The sequence below is a fragment of the Tauraco erythrolophus genome, chromosome 3 (genome assembly GCF_009769465.1).
Source record: "Tauraco erythrolophus isolate bTauEry1 chromosome 3, bTauEry1.pri, whole genome shotgun sequence".
In the NCBI taxonomy this organism is placed as follows: Eukaryota; Metazoa; Chordata; class Aves; order Musophagiformes; family Musophagidae; genus Tauraco; species Tauraco erythrolophus.
Window position 1 is genome coordinate 10,000,001 of NC_141467.1, and position 22,987 is coordinate 10,022,987.

General features: G+C 44.6%; 1 protein-coding gene across 1 annotated transcript in view; it reads right to left on the bottom strand.

The window, feature by feature from the left end:
• JARID2 (jumonji and AT-rich interaction domain containing 2) overlaps positions 1 to 22,987 on the bottom strand; it is a 172,222-nt gene that overhangs the window by 107,609 nt on the left and 41,626 nt on the right. The gene's annotated exons all lie outside the window — the stretch shown is intronic.

Here is a 22,987-nt window from a genome sequence, read left to right on the forward strand (position 1 = left end):
CGTGGGTCTTCCACGGCCTTCAGACGTGTCTCTGCTTCGTCGCGAGTCTCATTCCCTACGCCCTCCCTCCGGCTCAGCCATCTCCGCTCCGCACAGGCTTCTCCCCGGGCCCCACCGAGCCTGTCACGGCTGCGGGGGCCGCTGCCCCTCACCGCGGGCTGGGGCGATCCCCGCTCCGGCACCTCCTCCCGCCCCACCCGCGCTGACCGCGGTCCGTGGGGCCGTTTCTCCCAGTCTCAGCCCGCTCCGGATCCCTCGGCCCGGCGCACGCGGCACGGGGCGCTCCCGCGCTCTGCCGCCGCGGCCATCTCCAGCCGGGGCCGCCGGCCCGGCGCGGGCAGCACCGCCCGGGGGTGGGGAGGGGGCAGCCCCCGCCTGCCCCTCTCCTCACCGCAGCTCCGAACCACCTTTCGGGCTCCTTTGTCCCCGGCTTAAATCGGGCATTGGCAGCGGCGCTGCTGGCTCGGCCCGGGCCGGAGGGGACGGGGGTCCGACCGGGCCAGAGACGCTCCGAGCGGTTTTGGAGCCCGGGAAGGCACAGGGGGTGAGGCCCCTCTCCCGCTCCCAAAGCCCCTCACACAAACCCCACACACACGGCCTGGACAAGGGAAGGAACAGGAGGGCCCGACAGGCTGAGCAGCACGGGAGGTGTTTGTACACAGGGGAAAGAGACAGCAGCAGTAACGCTGACTTCAAGCTGAGGGAACAAATAAATCTCTCCTAAATCCCCTTCCTACAAATGCAGAGAGCTGACTAAGTCAGAGCTCAAAACCACACATAACTACCTTGCATTTTCCTATTTTTTTTTTAAATTTTAAGTGAGAAAAAAAGGAAACCCAAGCAACAGCTACCCCAGGATCCAAAAACTCGGGCTGTCCTGAATGAAGCAGAAGAGAGAGGAAGAAAGAGATGGCCACCACCCTACCAGCTGCTCCCTATCTGTTATATCAGTGCCATTGTGCTATTGAGCTCCCAGCAATTGCCCCTGGAGCTGTATGATAAGGGGAGAGCAGCAGCTTTTCTAATGAGTAGGTACCAGGCTGTGTAAAGGTCATTAAGTTTTGACAAACAGAAACACAGTTAATTTTATAGTACCGAGTTAATTTTATAGTACTATAAGCACTCCCTGTTAGCACCAGGGAAACGAGGACCACGCACTCTTCCCATGTGTTGCCAAGGAATCACGGTATTTGATGTCCACAGCTTTCATCCACCTCTGTCCCCCTGCCCCCCTTGACTCTGAACAGAGGCATGGGTGAAGAAGGCATGAAGCCCTTTGCAGAAGGAAGGCAACACCACCACAAGGAAGAGAGCCCGGTTAGCCCATTGGGGACCTGGCCTCTATCCAGTTGCAGCCACGTCCCAGCAGGTGCCCCTGGAGAGGTCACCTCCCACCCACACACCACAGCTTGCCCACCTGTAAAATAAAGCTAGCGAGATCAGCCTCCACGGTGAAGCACACCGAGGGGTACAGACGGTAAGCACGACCTGAGATGTGGGGTTATTATTAAAATCCCTCAGTGGTGTGTGCCTCATGTTGATTTTGGCACTGGACAGAGTGGCTTTATTTCTCTCCGAGGAGAACAGGTGCCCTTTGATTTACAGCTATGCCAGGGACATCTGTCCTACAAGACATCTCCTCTTGTTTGGTAACAACATACGCAATCTGGAAACAGAGTTAAACATGTATTTTGTTTGAAATTGCAGGCACAAGCAGGTCTGTAAGTGTAATTCATATCTATTTAGTTCAAGGATATCAGTGACAGAAAAATCAGCATAACCACTGAAAAAGAGAAAGCCCAAGTTCTCAGGTATTAACAAAATTATCAGTGACATATGAATAAATTATTCTTTGGGTTTTATGCCAAAACCATCATGTCTTGTTTATCTTGCCTTTTCTGGGGAATTTTACGGCTGAATGGAGAACCAGTGGGGTAACATACCACGAGAGAAGAGACTTAACGAAAACCCTCAACATGACTGTGAGAGAAAGCATTTCATTTTAAAATGTTTTGTTCCTTCCACTTTTATTTGGTTTGTATCTACTTGACAGTTATTTGGAGAAAAGTTACTGACTCAGTTTCCAAAGTACTTTTGCCTGGTTTTCACAAATATCACCTTATATGAGGGAGAGAGCATGGATTATTCCGGTAAGGAAGAATTAAATTAAGCAAGGTAGTCAGCATTTTAAGTCTGTCACCTATACATGAACACCAAGTGAGGGCAATTCCTCCTCCTTCTGAATCACTTTTACTAATCCATCTTCACTGTAATACATCACTAGCAGTCCCATTTTTTAATCAATTATTTCCCCCCACGTCATCATCACAGGGTATGCTTTTAGACTCAGTGACATATGTTACCCCATTTGAGAGTCAAGTTTCCACTAGGAATGGATGGACAAAGGAACAACAAATCCGCGCTTCAAAAATACCCCTACCTCGGCACCAAGGGACTAGGCAAGATTAGTTAAAAACAAACAAAAAAAAAGAAATTTAAAAAGACATTCTGGTATTTTAAGTAACATGAGAAAGAAAGCTATGCTAAGAGCGTTTCTCCAGACAACAGCTATTCTACACTAGAGAGCAGAAATTAGCAATTGTGTCTCCACAGAGTATAAACGAAGGAGGAAGAAAGAAGGTAAAGGCAAACACAATGAATCGAGGAAGAGCCTGCTAATTGGAAAAAATACAACGAATGAATGTGCAAATAAAACAAGGGAAATAAAAAGGCATGCAATGTCTCACTGCTAGCAAGGAACACTTGGGAGCCTGAAAAAGGAGAGATGGGCAGCTAAAATCCAGAGGCTTAGCAAGGCTTGGCTCTATTTGTTAAAATTTCTAGGAGACCCTTACAGGCTGTGTAATTCCAAGGCAGTGTATCTGCATGAAACTGGATACAACAGCAAAACAGCATCTTGATGAACATTTGCTGCACACTTTTCCCCTAACGAGGCACGGTTTCTACCGATCTGCGGTGATGGATCACACAAACAGGCCGGGCTTATGATCTCAGCAGACAGAGGTGACCAAAGACCCATTTCTGGAACCAGAGTCACAGCCAGGCAGCATCTTGCACCTGCAAAGGCGATCACCGGCAGGGACTGGGCCAACCCTCCGTTGCACCCATCTGCGGGAGCTCAGCCCTTCGGAGGAGCCAGAACAGGCAGCCTGAGTTAACTTCTTCCTCACGTAAACCAAATTAAATTAAATGACCAGAGAAACAAATGTAGGATTCGACTTCTCAACAGTGAGCAAAACACCAGATGCAGCCACAGGAGGAAGATTCTAGCACAGCAGCATGCTGTAGGAAAAAGGTTGGGAAAAGGATGAGAGAAGCGCCAGAAAGCCCTTTTGGGAAGGTTATCCTCTGCTTAATCGTCTGTAATTCTGCCCCTGTGTGACAAAAGCCATGAAAGGCAAACGCTGAATGACATACTTCTAATTGCATAGTCCTGTTTGATATTTTAATGCACGTGATTGAGGATTTGCCCTTCACAACTTTTGCCAGGAGCACGGGCAGCCCTCCAGACGGACAGAAGAAATATTTTTTCTCCTCGATGTGACAAGAGCTACAAAGACCTTGTTTGCTGCAAGAACACTCAGCCCGGTGATGCAGTAGCAGCTAATCCCATGCAGCCGGCAGACATGGGTATGGATCCAGCCCTCTCTTCACTGGATGGTTTGAGCTTTCAGTTAAAGAAAAGGAGGGGAAAAGTCCTCCTCCTGTCCTGGGAAAAAATAATTCAGCTAAATGCTAGATGTTCTACAAGAACTCAAGTCACACATGACAGATCTTTGAATTAAACCGTTTTAATTACTTTCACTCCACGTTTTCAATAACTTTTTAGTGAACATGCCCTCCCTAACTCTGAGATCATCCATCAGCCAGCTCCAGGAGTCAAGCTGTCAACCTCTTTCGCTGACAAGGATTTTTTTTTTCATTTATTTTTTCCTGGCATGCCACCTCTTTCTACTAAGCGCTTGAATTATGATCTTTGAGTTTAGACCAATTAAATATCCACTGACTTCAAAAAAAACAGGCCGCAATCACTTCTAACACCTCATCCTCTTCAGTAACACGCCAGACAGCCCTCTCCTGCCCCAGGAGGTCGAGGCAGCCCAGGCAGCATGGCACAGCAGGGAAGCAGGCTGCCTCCCACAACGCCGGGGACTCCACAACTGCCTGCAGCCAAATTTCCAACTCCCTGCCAGCCTGAGCCCTCACATATCTGTTGAAAGCCTTAACGTAGGCTTGACAACCACACCAGTGCCCGGCCCTGCACATCCCAGGAGGAAGAAAGCTGCCTGAACAGTTCTCAAATACTTTTTTTTTAAGCCATTGGTTTCCCAGGCTTTTGTCTGTAACCCTAAATTTCATCCATGATGCTCGGCGCCCCGCTGCTAGTAGGGAAAGGTGATTCTTTTTGGGGCAAAACCACCAGCTGCTTTTCCTGGGAGCGAAAGCACCTTCCCCTTGACGCCATCTACCCAGTGTGCCATTTATTTCCTCTCCTTCACAGAAAACAGCTACAAGGCCCTGTAAAACAACATGAAAACTCAAACATCTGGAAAGGCCCCAAAAGCCGGCCTTTGAACTTTTGGGACATGCTCCTCCTTGTCACTGGTTTTACATCTAGCTTGCTAAATTGATTATAAAATTTATTTTAAAAAAATATTTGGCATGATTTTAACTTATGAGACAACAATAAAAAGATTTTTTCCCATACAATACACAAACATATTTCAAACATATTTTCAAAACCAGGTTTCTTAAAAACAAAACAATCTAAAAATATCCACCTATTTTTCCGTGAAATCTGTACTTGCAGAACTGTAGTCATCTCTTCCCAGGGGGAAAGGTGAGGGTTTTTTAATTTTTTATTTAATTTTGTTTTTTTTTTAGTGAGGCAGGCAAGCGAGTATAATTTCCTGACTTTCTTAAATTATAGGTCGGAGGGCCACACTTCATGCTTGGGATGAAGAGCTGCTCCGCTGTTTTGATTCATCCCCCTGTAATCTGTTTGCAGAGTTACTGTCAGGGCAGAGGAGGCTCATGACAGTAAAACGTTTAGACCAACCGCCGCCAACTGAAATCACAAGTGCCGTAGGAAAGCCTGATGCGAGCAAACGAACAAATTGTTCTGCCACAGGCACGCACAGGAGCGATGGCGTTTCACCTCTATTCCAGCACTAAGCCTTCGCCTAAGGTGAGGATTCCAGTCTATCTCCTACGTGACGCCAACAGCGGTGGCAGGCGTTGGCGGACCTCCGTCTGATGCACAGCAGCCGCCTAGGAGAAATCCCTGCCCTTCTAGACCAGCTCCAGCGCTGCAGTGACTGCAGAGCAGGTGAGGGGACAAAGCAGGAGGAGCCCACCTCGGCCCGTCAGCTGAGCTCCAAGGATCTCGCCGCAGGAATGACGCACAGGACAAAGAAAGAGCGATGCTTAAAGGCATTGGATAAGGTAAACTTCAGCCACCTGCCAGAGCGTATGCAGACACCGTTCTCTTTTTAACTGGGGGGATAACTGATTCTCACCAGCATTAATGCAGTTCTCTGAAGCACTGGCGTATGAAACGGCTGTGCTGTAACAGCCTTTAAGGAAACGCTTCTCATATGCCAAGCAATTTCCATCTGTATTTCCAGCTCTTGAGACCAGCAGCTTAACCTTACTTTCACCTCCCTTTTGTGAGCTCTGCAGGCGAACCACGGGGGGAAGAGATGAGAGCTGGGGTAGGGGGCCAGCCACTTGAAAACCTGATGCTGGAGAAAGGGCTTCTGAAATGTTAAGGAGACTTCCCGACACACCACCTCCCGGAGGAGTTAAAGAAATTCCACCACCATGAAATATTCTGCTGCTATTAAACAGCTTTTTTTTGCTCACGTTTCGGGGCATCGGAAGGGGAAGTGAAACAACATTAGCCGCTTCCTGACTTAATCGAAACCTTACAACAACCATCAACACACACTTCTACAATCAAGACTACACAGTGATGTGTATTTAACGCTTCTGTCTTTCTGAGTAAGCAATGGAGATAAAGGACTATCGTGCAATTTTTAAAGAATATCAATTTTTTTCCCCTCCAAACCCAAGAATTCACTGCACAGAATTTTCCTTCCATCCACTCATGTAACTGAAGGCTGACATCCCTTAGCACATTTCTTAAGTACAACATCAGAGAAATGGGGGTGAAGGGGTGGGAGATGCGTGCAATTCAACAGCATAGAAATGTAGGATGAAAACAGTAAGTGAGCTTTCAAAATATACCCAAGAGGCTGTGTATATGCTGAAGTTCGCCATTGTATTACTACGATCAAAAAAAAATTATTTAGGGCCAAAAGTACATTACTGATATGCAAAAAAACCACTTTATAACTCTATTTCAAGATGATGTGACAATACTGGAGAAGGGAGAATAAAAAAGAGACTAAAATGACAATTGGAATCCCTCTGTACATTCACAATACCTTATACAAAGCTAAAGAGACATATTAAACTGAAACAGTTCAGACAACAAAAGTCTTCCTAGAGTTAGAACATTCCCTTTCTACACTTTTTCAAGGCATCTTTACCAAGCCCAACTCAAGCTACAAAGACTACTAAATAGCATTAATGCTTAGCGTGCATTTAGCACTCAGTGTGTTCACAGCACTAACACACACACCCCCCTAGCCACCAAAAAACAAACCATACTGAACAAACAAGAAAAGAATTCTGTCTATCCCCACATGGGGTGAGGCTATAGCAACACTTATCCTGCAGTGGGAGAAGATGTCCTGTTTTATAACCATAGCCCCACGTGGTGGGATGAGGCAGAAAGGATAGCGTCAGCCACGCCACGGGTACTGGAGCCACCCTCCTGAAAGGGGAGGATGGACCAATCTAATGGGATAGCAGCACTGCAGATACGGCACGCCACGTTTGGGAAGAGGGGCAGTACACAGAGTGGGAATCATCATCTTCAATGTCAAAGTTGGGACTCTGATTAGCCCATAACCTGCACCAGCTGCTTGACACACTGACAGCCTTTGCTGCTTCACACACTCGGGCCACCCAGGTCAAAGCTTAACTCCCATGTAAAACTGTTTATGAGTAACACCAAACAGCCACACAGTAAAGGTGAGAACGAATGTAAACAAACAAACAAAAAAATCATTCTACATACCACATCCCCCTCAAAAAAGCCCGCCCATCCCGTTTAATAGTGAAAAGAAAATGTATGATTGGATCCCAAGTGTTAAGCAGGATATGAGAAGGAAGGAGAGTCCAGTTTTTTTCTCTCTTGGTATGTACAATCAGGAATGGCTTTGGCAGAAGCTAGCTACGTAAATGTGGACCACTTGTAAAAGAATGGGGTTGACTTTTTACATTTAATTTCTTTGTGAACTTAAAATCTGCCTCAGAGACATTACAAAAAACACTTTCAAGTTAAAAAAAAAGAAGTCACCGGGGACATGAAGGCCTCATTGTTTTCCCCAAACTTTATATGTCAACACGTACACATGCATAAAAAAATCCTTACCTCCCTTCTGAGACATTAAATCCACACAATGTTTCTTGGAGAGGGTAAAAAGAAAATGTAGGTCAAGATGTTGAGATAGGGATTGCTTTTGAAAGATGAAAGCATAAGAGGACTAAGCTTTCATTCCTTATGTTTCTTTGAGATTTCAAACAGAGTGTTATTTGATAATGGTCCCTTTCAGAAAATTGGAATTTAATATAGCTAATTATAAGTTAGAGAATTAATGTACAGTCGGTACTCCAACTGAGCTGGTATACCATGCTGATGCTTTTTACCAGCATGTCCCCAGTGCTTATTATAGATCTTTTCTCCAAATACTAAGGCCAATCTGCTCTCACATTAGGCTGGATGGCCCAGGAGTTGGTGGGAGGAGGGGGAGGGGGCGCAAAGAAGAAAAAAAAGAAATCTATGATCTTCACGGCTGTAACACTGAGCCTGCAGCAAGCAGCCTGGAGTCGTCCTCACGGCACGGCGCAGGAACAGACCCTCCTGCTTCAAAGGAAACACAGAAAATAAGAGGACAAAGAATGAAAACCACAAGTAGCTGGAGAGGAAAAGTACATGGAGAAACAGGAAAACACATTTTCCTCCTTCTGATTAAACGGGAGGAAAAAGGACAACGAGAAAGGATGAAGAGTGTGGGCGAACAGAAAGTGAGGGAGTACCCCGAACTGTCCCATATTAACATGGAAGTATCTGAGAATTATTTGTCCTGTGAGCAATCACAAGTTAAATCCTGACCTACATTTCAGAGAGAGCAAGCAGTATAAATAGGAATATCCCTCATGACAGGCACCGGCAGCAGATGCAGCAAGATTTGGACTGGGAGCAGTTTCTCTGCAATTCGGAAGGAAGCCACGCGTCAGTGTTTCAGGGACCTACGCAGGTTTGAGACGCTCTGTTTCTAGAGATGGCAGAAAATATGTTCAGCAACATCTGCTGCGCACCCCTGGTTAGTACGTGAAGTGAAACTGTAGCTTGCATAAAACATAGATGGTACTTGAGTGACTTCTGAGGGGGGAAACATGCATCACGGAAAGCTCTGCAATCCATGAGGTTCCAGCAGCTTTCCCTTTGTTTTCACTGTAGTTTCTGATGAAATACTAAGGCAGCATATTTCCTTAAGATCTCCAATGGATGTGTGAGCTCCTGCAATGAAATCCTATCATTGACCAAGGCACGAGCTGTGTGTTAAGGTCTCCATCAGAAGGGCCATAACAGTTTGTTCCTCAAAGCGGTACCTAAGTTCAGTCGAGCTAAAACCTTCTGGAGGAGAAAGGGGCACATTTTTGACGTAATTAGTACAAGTTTCTTACATGTTAGCAGATTAATTCCTCTGAAGTCACATTTTCATTTGGCATGTCCCCACCTGGGTTAGCGCATGATGTTCCCTTCCAAAATACCCTTCTGCTCCTAAGAGGCCACATCGGGACAAAATCTGCCCCATATAGAGGGCAGCTTCCCCCTCTTCATACCGGAAGAATTCCCTGAATCCTGCTGAACTTGGCACTACTACCCGCTCTCAAACCTTGGGTCTGAGGAGTGCTTCCCTTTCCTTAACTTACACCTTTGAGCTGCATTCATTTCTGGAGAGAACAAACAAACAAACCAAAAGCTTAGTGAGGTCCTTCTATCATGCTTAGCACTTCAGGAAACTGAAGTCTTTTCCTGACCAGAGGACACCAAGACAGTACTTTTCCATTGCTTTCAACCTGAGTAAAGGGAAACGGAGCCAGCATGGAAAACACTGTCTCCTTCAGTCTACTCTCTGGTTCCTGTTACCTGATCAGCCTAGGTCAGGAGGGAAAGCAGGCACTGGACAAAAGCTGAAAGCTATTTTCCTAAAACCCTGGTAAAGTTTCTGAGCCCTTCATCTGTACTGGCAGAATTTCTCCTGGAAGTAGGAAAGCACAAACTGAAGAGCAGTCTGTCTTTCTCGGCAGAGTCTGTCCCTTTCTAAGTCTCCTTGCAAGTTTAGTTTTCATGAGACTATCCCCACTGAGTCCAAGATGATTTGAGAAGCTTTAAGTAGGCATTTACTTAGCAGTTATAACTTTGATCCAGCCAGATGGTAATCCAGCACCATCTCAACATCCAACTATGCCAGAGAAACTGAAGGACTGCAAAACCATCTTCCCCATAAACCCCAATATTCAAGTTCACAGACGGTATCCTAAACTCCTTTTTCCAATCAGTCGACTATTCCAAAAACTGACTGCTTTCCAGGCTGTTAATGGCAGACGCCTCGATCTGTAACAGAAAGAAAGGTGGTTTTCTGCACTAAGCAATGCTTTAACTAATGGCCCATTTATTCTACTTTACAAGCAGAGCATTTGTATATAGCTCTGTGTTATGCTCTGGATGTTAATCAACCTTCAAGACTTTGCATGCCAGTTTTATTGGAGCGCCTTCCATGCTGGCATAAAGGGGACTTTGTACCAAACGGTCTTCCTCCAGCCTAGGAGAGATCAACATCAGCTCACAGCTTGAAAACCTCTCTTTCACAAAGAACTTTTACTCTTCAATTCTGGTCTCTTGTTAACGAGACTTTATAACTATTCAAGGACACCACCATGCTGTGCAAAGGTAATCTATGAAAGAGTGCATTTAATTCTACAGTTGCAAATGTGCTGTGTTTATCTACTTAGATAAGACAGCCTTGTTCATTTCAATTAGAAAAGGTCAGTTCCAGGCAAACATAAACTGGCATTTGAAGTTCATCCCTGCAGGACAAGGAGATGAGGTAAAGCTTCTGGGACAGGTTTCCATCTAAATAAAACTTGACAAGTAGTCCCTAACCACACACCTCCTGGCTGCACAAAAGGCCATCTTCAATTGATTTTGGGGAGGGGGGAGAAGAATAGCAACAATTATATTTCAAGAAGATTTGGAATTCAAGCCACATTCTGGTAACTTCTATCCCTTATTCATGGCTTCCACCTGGAGGTAATCATTGCTGACCTCCTGAGATGTAAAGAGGTAGAACAACTACTGTAGAAAGCATCAGATTTTATGTTGGCAAAACAATACAAGTTCTTTGCTTACTGTCCTGTCAAGTACATTGTCACGTTAAAGAAGCATTGGGACTCCTCCTTGGAAGAGAAACAGCACAGTTCCAGGCAGATGCACCACAGGAACCAACAGCAGGGCAAAGGAATCCAGCCCTCCATGCCGACTGCATAACAGGAATATGCCTGTCCCCAACCCCATCCCACTCTCGTATTACACCTCAGTTTTGAGGCTCTGCGCAACCCTACCGCTTCCCTCTGGCATATGGGGCCAGTAAGCAAGAGAGCGCTTGAGGCTCCGAAACGAGATCCCAACATCACAGCAAGGGAGCAGGGGTCGGGGAAAAAAGGAAGGGGATGAAATTCTTCTTCAACACCCTCCATCCAATACAAGAGCAGCTGAAACACTTCAGTGCAACCCAGATTCCTTTTCTTGATGTCCTGGTCTTGTATGAGAGCACACGCTGCTACCATTGCTCTAGCACCCTCTCGCTAACATTGTGACAGCATTTCCTCCCTGAAGCAGAAAGAAAATTCCTACATTGCGAAGAAAGGAAAAAACTGTACTCCCTCTGTGTCATTTTCATCACTTCTAAGCTTCTTTCAATCTCTCCACATACACAGCAGGCATGACATAAAAACACTGGGGTGCTTTGCAGCCACAGTAAACAGACCATCTTTAAAAACATTTGGCCATGAAATGCTTTCACCTTTCACAGCGCCGGAGGAGACAACCACTGTGTGAGGGAGGTGTTTTCGGAAGAACCTGCTTTTCAGGCAACCTGGCTGAAACAGAGCATGTCAAGGTGCGATTTCCCTCTAACACGTCTGTTTACACACATGCATGCAGACCAAGAAGAGGCTGAACTGAAATATTTTTTGTGTTGATCACTACTGAAGCTAAGTGAGGGATGAGCAAAGGAGGAGAAAAATGTAATTAAATGCTGCTGCAGTCTTTGGGCATTACTCGGAATGGCTGGCTGAGGCCAAATCTTTTGCAGGAAAAGTGGCTTATCTCCTGGCTTCCCAAATTGCACCAGAGGTCAGCTGAAGAGGTTTCAGGAGTCTGCCAGCTCTGTCCCTCTGTGGGATCCTTGGCAGATTGCTCCAGCTGGGCTCCTTCCAGCTCTTGCCTTTTTCCATTTTGGCGTATAGCTTGAATAAAGAAAACAAGATGAAGGCTTTCAAAGATAACGCAGTCTTTCACAAACAGATGCAGAACAAAGCACAGGAAATTCTGAGCAAAGTAAAAAATGAGTGTTGTCTGTTCAAGGCTTATCTGGAACGAGTTAGCCTCTGAGTGGACAGATCTGAAACATCACACGGTCCCAACTGCAACTGCAACAGTCTTGTGAGGGGAGAAAACAGGATGCATAAGGGTGGAAACTCAGCTGCCTTTAGCTCTCAGACCTGGAAACCCTTCAGATGTACCAGAAACCACACCTGCGAGTCAAACTTCTCACTGTCATCCCCTGTTGCCCTGAGCACAATGCTTCTACATCTACACCTTTGACTGGACACCCCTTCATAGCATCAAATTAATTTAAATTGGGAATAAAGGACATCAAAGGCAGGTTATTGAAAACATGTATTCATCTAATTCTGGATACAACATCACGTTAACTGCATGTAATAAATCTGTGCTAGTCAGACACACACAAAAGATTAAAAATTGCATGCGTGTTTATTACGATGTAGAGCAATCTGCTATGACTTAACAGTCTATGTGCTAAGCTAAATTTATTTTCCGGAAAACATCCACCCACAAGCGCTGGGAAGTATCTGCTATGTGATGAACCTCTCATCATCAACAGTTATCGAAAGATAGCAGTTATTTCAGAACGGTTTCCTGGAGATTTAAAATCAAGAAGATCCCACCGAAACCAAACCGAAATGTGGAGGCATGAGACCAATCACGAGCACAGACCAATCTCCCAGGCTGTTATAAGCCATGAAATGAATGTGACTAATTCCTGAAGAGTTTCATTGCTCAAAAAGGCGACTTGCTTTTCACAGCAGAAATTCTATGTTCAAACATGGATTGATGACACCTAAAAATAACGCGATACCAATCTACCGATGTTTTCAGTTTACTCCATGCCACTACAAGGATCCCAAACCCATTTCAACTGGCAAGCTGGTCGCTTAATAATTCAAAGCCTGGGAACACAGGTAATGGAGGGCATTTGAGGTGAAGAGTAAGGCGCATTGGTAGCCGCGTCAGGCAACTTGCAGGAGTGGCTACTGTGCCCATCACCAGTTACAGCCATCTGTCACTAATCTCTACTACTTCTTTAAAAACTACTTTACTGCCAGGGTTAACATAATAAGGTTTACAGCACACATGACATCTGCTCTGATTAAACACAAGCCTAATGGCCTTCAGAACATCCTGATGGCCCAAATAGTTCTCAAACTCCTTCCTCTCTTTCAAACAGCAAGCCATTTCTAAAACACTCCTGATGCCAAGGAAAAACTGCCGTGGAGGTTGCAAGATACAAGACAGGCCCCTGAAGACTGAAAATGTGTTCTCTCTAATCCTCTGAAAGTGCTCCACAAAATGTAGTTTTGCACTATCAGTTCAAAGCTATAGCATAAAAATAATTAGCAAAAGCCTTATTCAAAGCTACGCACAGACACAGTTTCAGAAAATACAGTTCCCTGGGACTGACAACAGTGAACTGTACTACACAGCCTGGGTGTATGACTGAAACTTCTCTCTGCCTTTACTTGTGACACTGATTTTATTTCCTGTTGCATTCCTATTTTCTTAATAAAATAGAGTATGCTATTTCAATGACTGACTTTTTCTTTCCCTGCTGCTTTTCTGGTTATATCCCTTATTGTCCGTCCTTCAAATTAACAACACTCGTTACTTAACGCACAGTTTCCTTCTGCCAATCATGAGCAACAGGAGAGCAACAGGAATACTGAAATTTAAACCCTTTTTACAACAGCAGCTACATATTCCAACCTGCAGACCTTTGGTCTCCACTGGCACATTTTAATGAATACTAAAATAATAATACTGATGAGCATTTGGCATCAGACAGACACAAAGAGGTAAAGTACCTTTCTCCTGAAAACAGTTGCTCTTAAACAGGGAAGCATTGTGCTCGCTTTTCCTGAGCATACTGCTAGATTGCTGCCTTCATCTCCACTTTGTGTCTGCACTTCATGCAAGTTTTCCCATCCCTTTTGATGGCCTGATCCATCAGATAAATCATGCTGTGGAACTCCATCATTTACACCACCTTTAATAGCTGTTTAATTTTGGTTTGATTTCCATGTAACCACAAGTTATCTCTTTACCTCCTCTTAACACAACTCAACAGCTGGAGAAAGTGGCTAGTTCTCCTCTCAGCAGATCACCGCATGAACAACAGCAGGCCACTTGGGAGAAATATAGGTCTGCTGTCAGAGGATGTAGGGAGGCAACTAGAAAAGCTAAGACCTCCTTGGAATTAAACCTTGCAAGAAAGGTCAAGGACAACAGAAAGGGCTTCTTCAAATACATTGCAGATAAAACTAACACTAGAGGCAACGTAGGCCCACTGGTGAATGAGGAGGGTGCCCTGGTGACAGAGGATAATAAGGCAGAGTTACTGAATGCCTTCTTTGCCGCAGTCTATACTGCTGGAGGCTACCCTGATGAGTCCCAGAACCCTGAGGCTCCTGAGGAAGTCAGGATAGAGGAGTCAACCCTGGTTGATGAGGACTTGGTTAGGGACCAGTTAAGCAACTTGGCCATCCATAAATCCATGGGTCCTGATTGGATGCACCCATGGGTGCTGAGGGAGCTGGCGGATGTCATTGCCAGGCCACTCGCCATCATCTTTGCTGAATCGTGGGGAACGGGAGAGGTACCTGAGGACTGGAGGAAAGCAAATGTCACTCCGGTCTTCAAAAAGGGCAAGAAGGAAGACCCAGGTAACTATAGACCGGTCAGCCTCACCTCCATCCCTGGAAAGCTAATGGAACAACTTATCCTTGGTGCTGTCTCTAGGCACATCAAGGATAAGAGGGTCATTAGGGGCAGTCGACATGGCTTCACTAAGGGGAAGTCGTGCTTGACAAACCTGATAGCCTTTTATGAGGACATCACCCAGTGGGTGGATGATGGTAGAGCAGTGGATGTGGTCTGTCTTGACTTCAGTAAAGCATTTGACACAGTCTCCCACGGCATCCTCACAGCTAAACTGAGGAAGTGTCGTCTGGGTGATCGGGTAGTGAAGTGGATTGTGAACTGGCTGAAGCACAGAAGCCAGAGAGTAGCGGTCAATGGGACAGAGTCCAGTTGGAGGCCTGTATCCAGTGGAGTCCCTCAAGGGTCGGTACTGGGACCAGTATTGTTCAACATATTCATCGATGACTTGGATGAGGGAATAAAGTGCACGGTCAGCAAGTTTGCTGATGACACTAAACTGGGAGGAGTGGCTGACACACCTGAAGGCTGTGCTGCCATTCAGAGAGACCTGGACAGGCTGGAGAGTTGGGCGGGGAGAAATTCAATGAAATACAACAAGGGCAAGTGTAGAGTCTAGCATCTGGGTAAGAACAACCCCATGCACCAGTACAAGTTGGGGACTGAACTGATGGGGAGCAGCACAGGGGAAAGGGACCTGGGGGTCCTGGTGGACAGCAGGATGACCATGAGCCAGCAATGTGCCCTTGTGGCCAAGAACGCCAATGGCATCCTGGGCTGTTTTAGAAGGGGTGTGGTTTGTAGGTCGAGAGAGGTTCTCCTCCCCCTTTACTCTGTCCTGGTGAGGCCACGTCTGGAATATTGTGTTCCATTCTGGGCCCCTCAGTTCAACAAGGACAAGGATCTGCTTGAGAGAGTCCAGCGCACGGCCACAAAGATGATTAAGGGTGTGGAGCATCTCCCTTATGAGGAAAGGCTGAGGGAGCTGGGTCTCTTTAGCTTGGAGAAGAGGAGACTGAGGGGGGACCTCATTAATGTTTATAAATATGGAAAGGGTGACTGCCATGAGGATGGAGCCAGGTTCTTCTCACTGGCATCCAATGATAGGACAAGGGGAAATGGATATAAGCTGGAACATAGGAGGTTCCGCTTAAACATGAGGAAGAACTTCTTCCCAGTAAGGGTAACAGAACACTGGAACAGGCTGCCCTGAGAGTTGTGGAGTCTCCTTCTCTGGAGATGTTCAAAACCCGCCAGGACGCGTTCTTGTGTGATCTGATCTAGGTGGTCCTGCTCCGGCAGGGGGATTGGACTAGATGATCCTTTGAGGTCCCTTCCAATCCCTAACATTCTGTGATTCTGTGAACTTCATTCACCCCAACCTGTCAGTTTGAAGGACAACAATCTAAGCAGATCTCTCTGGTTTTTAAGATCTCAATAAAAATTCAGACACTAAAAAAAAAAAAATATTAACAGACTTAAACTTATTTATCTGCCAGCCAAAGAAATGGTTGAGTTAGAATGCATCTCGCTTAATATAACACTCAAAAAAGCAGCTTTGCGTATCTTATGTCTTACTCTCATTTCTAAAATGAGCAAACCAGAATGGACAAAAGGTACAATTCTGGACAGAGCTGCCAATCCTATGAGGTAAAACCACCACCATCCTTTTGGCTATACGTGCCAGCCAAGAAGATTCCAGCGTGCAAATTTAGGCTGTCTCACAATTTTATGGCTGCCAAAGACAGAGTGAAGTAGTTTGCTTGTCCGCACTCCAGGGTGCTCTCTGGACTGCTGATACAAACAATAAATCCAAGGCAGCAGCTATGCAGAATGACCCTGAGTCGAGGAAAACAAAATTGTTGTCCCCTGTTGGGGTTAAGGCAAAGTTTTGTGTCATGGACAGTCTATGCAATGAATTTCATCACTGTATCAGTGGTGATGTTTGGGATTTTTTAAAGAAGTACATAAATCTAACACCTACACTTGTGAATCACTTTACAACCAACTTTTAAGCTCCATCTTTTTTTGCTCCTATTTCTGGCAACTGTTGTCCCCATCTGAGGCTGTGGTTAGACGAGACGACTGCGCCAATCCTAAGGCTGTGGTTAGACAAAATGACTGTGCCGACCGAGCAGCTTGCTACTATCAAAAGGGATGAGTTCGGTCTCCTCCTTCTCCAGCCTTCAGTCAAGGTACTCTGTCCACTCAGTTCCACCAAATGAGTGCTCGGTGCTTATCCGACCTCTTGATGAACCTGTATAGTTCATTAAACTAGAAGAAAATTATTTCTTTTTTTAAATCATTTTTCTGGGCTGTAGTACGCTGAACCAGCTGTACTGCACGGGCAGACAAATGGCAGAGCCAGCACAAGACAGTAGGTGAAAGGAGAAGGATCAGACCCATAAGCTGCTGCTGAACTCTTTCCACCTTTCCACACCATATTTATTTTAGACCTGCAATAACTCAGTCTCCTACAGATTATGCACGTCTCTGCAGATTATTCATTGTCATCTTCATTTTCCATTACCTACAATTAGCAATATGCAGGGAGGCAACATTATTTTTGGAATTACTTTGACTAGAAATGAACTCAGGGGCAATAGCAACTTTTTTTAGACGGCCATGAAGTGGAGCTTTTAAGAAAATTAATCACACAACTGCATTGTTTCTCTGGTTAAAAAAATATCCACCTCTGTTATCTTCGAGAAAAAAAGGGATGCTGGGTGTCCTGCAAGAGAAAATTTTCTGGCAGTCTTGCCAAACACTGAAATTGTATTAAGACAGGAGCACAATTCAGACATAATTGAATTGGGCAGAGATCACTGAGGGTGCAATTTGGCCAGCAGAGTTTTTATAAGTGGTGATGACAGAAAAGGCAAAAAGAGCCTGTGTCAGCCGATGCACAAGCAAGTAAGGCCCTGGCAGGCTCAAAAATGGATTCTGTTCTAAAAAACAAAGAAAGGAAAAGAGATTTGGAAATTTTCAATGGAGCCCAACCCCAACATCCTGTTATTTATTTGTTAATCTTTAAATTCACTTGACAGTAAGCACCAAAGTAAAAGTGATATTGAGTGCCATGACAAATCTGCTCAACCGCTTGTTTTCTGAATCTTTTAGTTGAAAATATCTATATTTAATCACAATGTAAAACTAGCCAAAAAGGCTGTTTACTCTGAACGTAAAGGGGAAATACTGCAAAGTTGAAAGAGGTATTTCTGTTTCTGTAAATGCATTTTTAAAATCCACTTAGATAGACAAGGGTCCTTGGCACACTTACAATCTTCTGCTAAAGCTTAGGAGACAGACAGATATTACCCACTGTCAACAAATGCAATTTCACATCACGGATGGAGTGAAAAGCTCCCCAGACAAACGTTAGCATAAAACCTTCTTCCAATATTTAATTGCAGCCTTCAGAAACGAGAGGGATGAAGTTACCAGTATATTTGAACCATCACAGTGAATGAAGAGGGCTACTTTCTTCCTCCAAATTAAAGGCTGGGTGGTGGTCCAGCCTACGCGTCTGCACCAGGGAGGAAGGAGGCAGACGCTGCTCTGGGCACAGAGGGGTGCGGCTGAGACAGCGGCACGTCCCTGAGGGCCGCTGGGTTTTCATCTGCGCTAATGGGAAGAGAAGAGACGTGGCCTCAGCCAAGAGAAGATGCGGTTCCCCTCCTCACAGCTGCTGCCACCCCCACATAGTTGGCTTTTTTTACCACATCTGTCATGATTTTTACGCCACGATGGGGTTCCACCAACACGTCAGGGAAAAGAGGTTTCACCAACAAGCTGGAGTTGGATGAACCCAGCCCTCACACCACCTTACCACTGGACACCTTTGGTTTGGCACAGCCCACTGGGGAGCATTGACAGAAACCCCCATGCGGCGAGCAGGAAAAACTTGAAAATCCATGCCACAATGACAAAAATAGCTACTTCCAGATAGCACTGCTGCTTGCCCCTGCAAGCCTGGTCAGCCAGCATGGCAGCCAAGGGATGGGCAGATCCAAGCATCAGAGCAGGCTGCTGCTGGGTTCAGCACCGCAGTGCCACCATGAGCTGCCTCAGATGCTCCTGCCTCTCTGTGCAGAGACATTTCACTTTTGGAAAAAACAAACCTCCAACAAAAGTCATGTTAGCTTCTGTGCAGGAACGGCTGAGGGCAGGAGGAGACCAGCACAAGGGAGGAAGGGGCACCACAGTCATCCATGACCACCACCACCTTTTATCAAAGTGCTAACGTTGTTCCTTTTCTGTTTAATGAACACACATAAAATGAATGACTTTAACAGCCCTAAACGTAAGGTGAAATCTCTCAGAATAGCAAAATTACGTGTATTTACTCATCTCTATATTTACTAAATGAGAAGACTTCCAACTTCCGCGTTGAATCAAAGTGTTCCCTCGCATGCATTTGATTTCCCATGGATTGTGTGGATCGTGTTTGTGACAAGCTTAACCCAGCTGGCATGTTTGGAAATTGCCATGACACTTTCCTAGGACAAAGTATAGCTGGTGAAAAAGCACTACCTGCTTCAATAACTCTAACGTCTGGTTCGTCATCTCTGTAGATTAACTAACCACCTTAAACATGCAAACTTTGTCAATTTTTCCATTTATGAAATGCCAGCACTTCTGTATCACAAATTTCTTCTTTATCACAAGTTTTGAAAAACAGAATTTAAAACCCATCTCATAAAAATTTGCTTTATAATATACTCTTCTGAGGGTACTGGCTTCATTCTCATAAACAGAATGCAAGCAATAATTACATCTTTCATTGCCTTTTTTACAGCCTTATCTCACATTCTAAGCTACCCAAGAAGAAAACAGATTTCCCACGGGAATTAGTTTTACTTTTAGACGAGGATCTCTGAAAATTGGTATAGCTACTCGAAACACCAATCCCTATTCTTAAAATCCTAACGCAAATGACAGGCGGCAGTAATCACAATCACTAAAGAGGTCCCTCTGGGTTTTCCAGCGCACGACCTTGTTTCCATAATCAGAGTTCCAGTATCCCATTTAGGGCTGAGGGTTTCTTGACAACCTGCAGAACCACCTCCTTCAGATTTTATATTCCCACGTGCCGAAGAGGAACATGCAGCAAACAAAGGCATACTGTAGGGTGCCATTCTGTACTCTGCAAATACTTAGAGTCAACATAAACACACATGCAATATATCCATCGATAAAATAACCATAATACACCCACTCGCCTTTCTCGGAAATCCTTCTAGCTAGGGGGTTGGGGGGAAATAAGAGTAAAGAAGAAAAACAGGATGAAAAAAACTGGCAGCACAAACACGTAAGCAAAAATTATCAGGTGAAAAGGAGATACAAAAAAGGCACGAGTAAGGAGATGTGCAAACACACCACCAGCCCCAAACAAAACCCTGCTACTTTAATCAGAACCACCTAAGTAACAGAGTTTCAGCCACAAACTTAAAATGGCAGGATTGTTTTCAGGATAACAAATATCTTTAATAGCGAGGTGGAGACAGCCAAGGTATTATAATACATATAATCTCCAAAAGTAATTTGAATTTTTATTTATTTTAAATTTTATTTTCCTTTTATTATTCAGAGAGGCATAGAAGTTAATTGTCTCTCTGCCACCACCAGCACATCTTAGAGCTTGCAGAAACTTTAGTACAGAAAAGACTGCTGTTAATGAGTTCATCTCTCACATTTAACATGAACATGCTTTTCGCACTATCGATCAAAGAGGCACCATTATTCCAGCTACCAAATCATTAACAACACCCCTGTACTCACCAGCTGAAATACCATTGACAATCATTCTCATACAAGTTTAGTTGTAGCTTGGCAAATGCTGGCAAAGCAACTTTTGTGGAGTGTTTATGCAACGTCAGTGACTTCAAATCCATAAAAACTTCTTAAAGCACCAGTTGCAAGGGGCTGATGCGTATTTTAACTTCCCCTATTGCCCAAAGTAAGTACCTTCTACTGAAAGAAATTACAAGTTGCAAGTCTATAAATAAATAAATTTAACAGATGACAGTTATAAAACCAGAACAAAGAAACTCTCTCTGCACTACAGATGGTGGCACTAAGATTAAATTCTGCTACCTAGTTGCTCGTGGCCCCTTGAGCTCTCAGAAGTATGCAAGACCAATTCACGTTTCCCCATTGAGCAGGGAGCTCAGAGAGCTTGAACCCTGCTCAGACCCCTCCTTCCCACTCCTGGAAGTGGTTAAATTTGCCAGGAAGGTCACCTATTCCATTTTCAGCAGCTGAAGGAGAAACACCCTTTAGAGTTCACTAGGGACAGCAACAGGGTTGTGCAGCACAAACACATTTCCTTTTTGTTTGCAAGGCAAAACACCCTAACCAGAATTCAAGCCAGGGGAGCCCAGCTTTACAGAGGCCATGAACACACAACTTCAAACTATTACAGCTAGATTCCCCCCAACCCCCCTCCCTGAGAGGTATGGGTGATGAATATTAATAAAGAGATTGCTCACATAAAACTATATTTAACTGCGTGCTACCTTTTGGAATAGCACACAAGAAACGCTGGTTGTAGCCTGCATGTTGGAACAAAGGACATATGCACGGAAATGGTTTTTACTCCAACAGTAGGAAATCATGGATCTAGGGCTCACTCTTAAAATATTACATTTCCCTAAAGTCAGAATAGCTCAGTAATTTCTTAGGATGACCTGCTTTTTCCTCAGTCCACAGGGACCTGTGGATTTGAAAATACATGGCCACATTTCTTTAAAAGATGTAATTAACAAATTGTATGTTTGAATAGATTTTCTTAATGTCACCACACAATATCGATCTTCCTCCCTTTTGCAAATCTTTTTTCTCTGCATAATGAAACATTCTTCCAAATATCAGTGGATAAAAAAAGCTTTTGAACAGTGGTGTTGATATAGAGGAGCGTTGAGACTGGACATTTAAAGAATCATTTAGCAAACAGAAAGAGTAACACAGAATATCATTCTGGCTCAGAAAAAAGCCAAACGACAACCAAAAAAAATAAACCAACCCACCAAAAAAAAAAAAAAAAAAAAAAAAAAAAAATCAGTAAACCTCTGAAGAACCGATCACCTACTTCTGTGAAAGAGAAAGAGCACCGAATGCTTCCGTTCTCCAAGTGAGAGGCAAGCTCCGCAGACGCGAGCCGTGCTGCTGCCAGAGGAAGCCCGTGGCATACTCTGTGTCTGGTACCTGCCTCGACACAGCATTCCCAGCCAACTCACTTTTCATCTAAACTGCCTTTGGAGAAACTAGACACCATAAAAACCTCAGTCATCCTGTAACCTGGCACACCATCAAAGCCTCCTAACACACAATTACTGTGCTTCACGCCTTTAGACTTTTTTCCTTTGACTAAACAAAATCCCCACAATGGAATAAGAAACTTTCCAAGAGAAATTGTGTTTGACAGAAGATCAATGATGCAGAGGTGTTGGAGGGAAAAAAAGCCAGCACTGTTTTGTGTACACCTCCAAGCTTATTAATGGCTTGCTGCTAAAGCTAGATGCCCCTTCCCATCAGATCAGTATTTGATATTATTACTGAACTCAGAAGTCTGAGGTCTTCTTTAATCACACTAAGGACTTTGCAATTGCTTACGCAATACAGTAACTTTATCACGCTGCCTGTAGTCACCCAGCCATTCCCCTAGGTTTTTGCCTTGTCGGTGAAAAGGCAGTGAAATCTGACTCACCATGTCAAAAAAAACAAGCTGCATATAAATATGAATAGCCTCCCAAGTAAGCACCCAGCTGCTGCTTTAATGCATTAGCACATGTATAGTTATGCACATGCCTAAGAGGAATTGCCATAAACCTCCATAAAGAAACAAATAAGCTCTTGGGAGTCAAGAGAAAATCGTAAGCTTGCCCAGAAATCTGAATCCTGCTAGTCATCGCTTTCAAGGCTCAAGCCAGCATGACAAAGCCTTTTCAAGAAAGGGTCCTGTGTCAGGGAGTGAATCTGAAAGAGACAGACTTTATATTCACCTCTCAGGACACCTGGCTTTTTAAGGTAAGCTGTAAGGGAAGGAAGAGCAACAGATAATAACTTGCCGGAAGATTAAATAGGTAAAATTAAACTCCTTTCAAGCCCCTGTCATCTAGGCTTGTCTGCATCTCCTTTTGAAACCTTTAAACAACTGCTCTGTGTGAACTGCTAAACTAGGGGCGTCCAACGTACCAGCATTTGTGTCCTCTCAGTCCTTTTAAATCTTTTTATGTAGGTCCTATGCTACTTCACCTCTGGCCAACAGTACGGCCTGAGATCACTCCAGAGACACAGATGCAGTTTCTTGCATCTAAATGACACAGAGTTGGTAAATTCTGTCTGACTGTCCTTCCCCAGGACAATTGAAGCAAATCACCTTTAAATGGATACCTCTCTGTCTACCTACTCAGCACATCAGGGAGTAAACTGATCAGAGAAGTTATCTTTTCTCCCACCTGACACCCACCCTCCACCCTGATCCCCATCTCAACAGGTTCGCCAGAAACCGAAACATATGGATTGTTC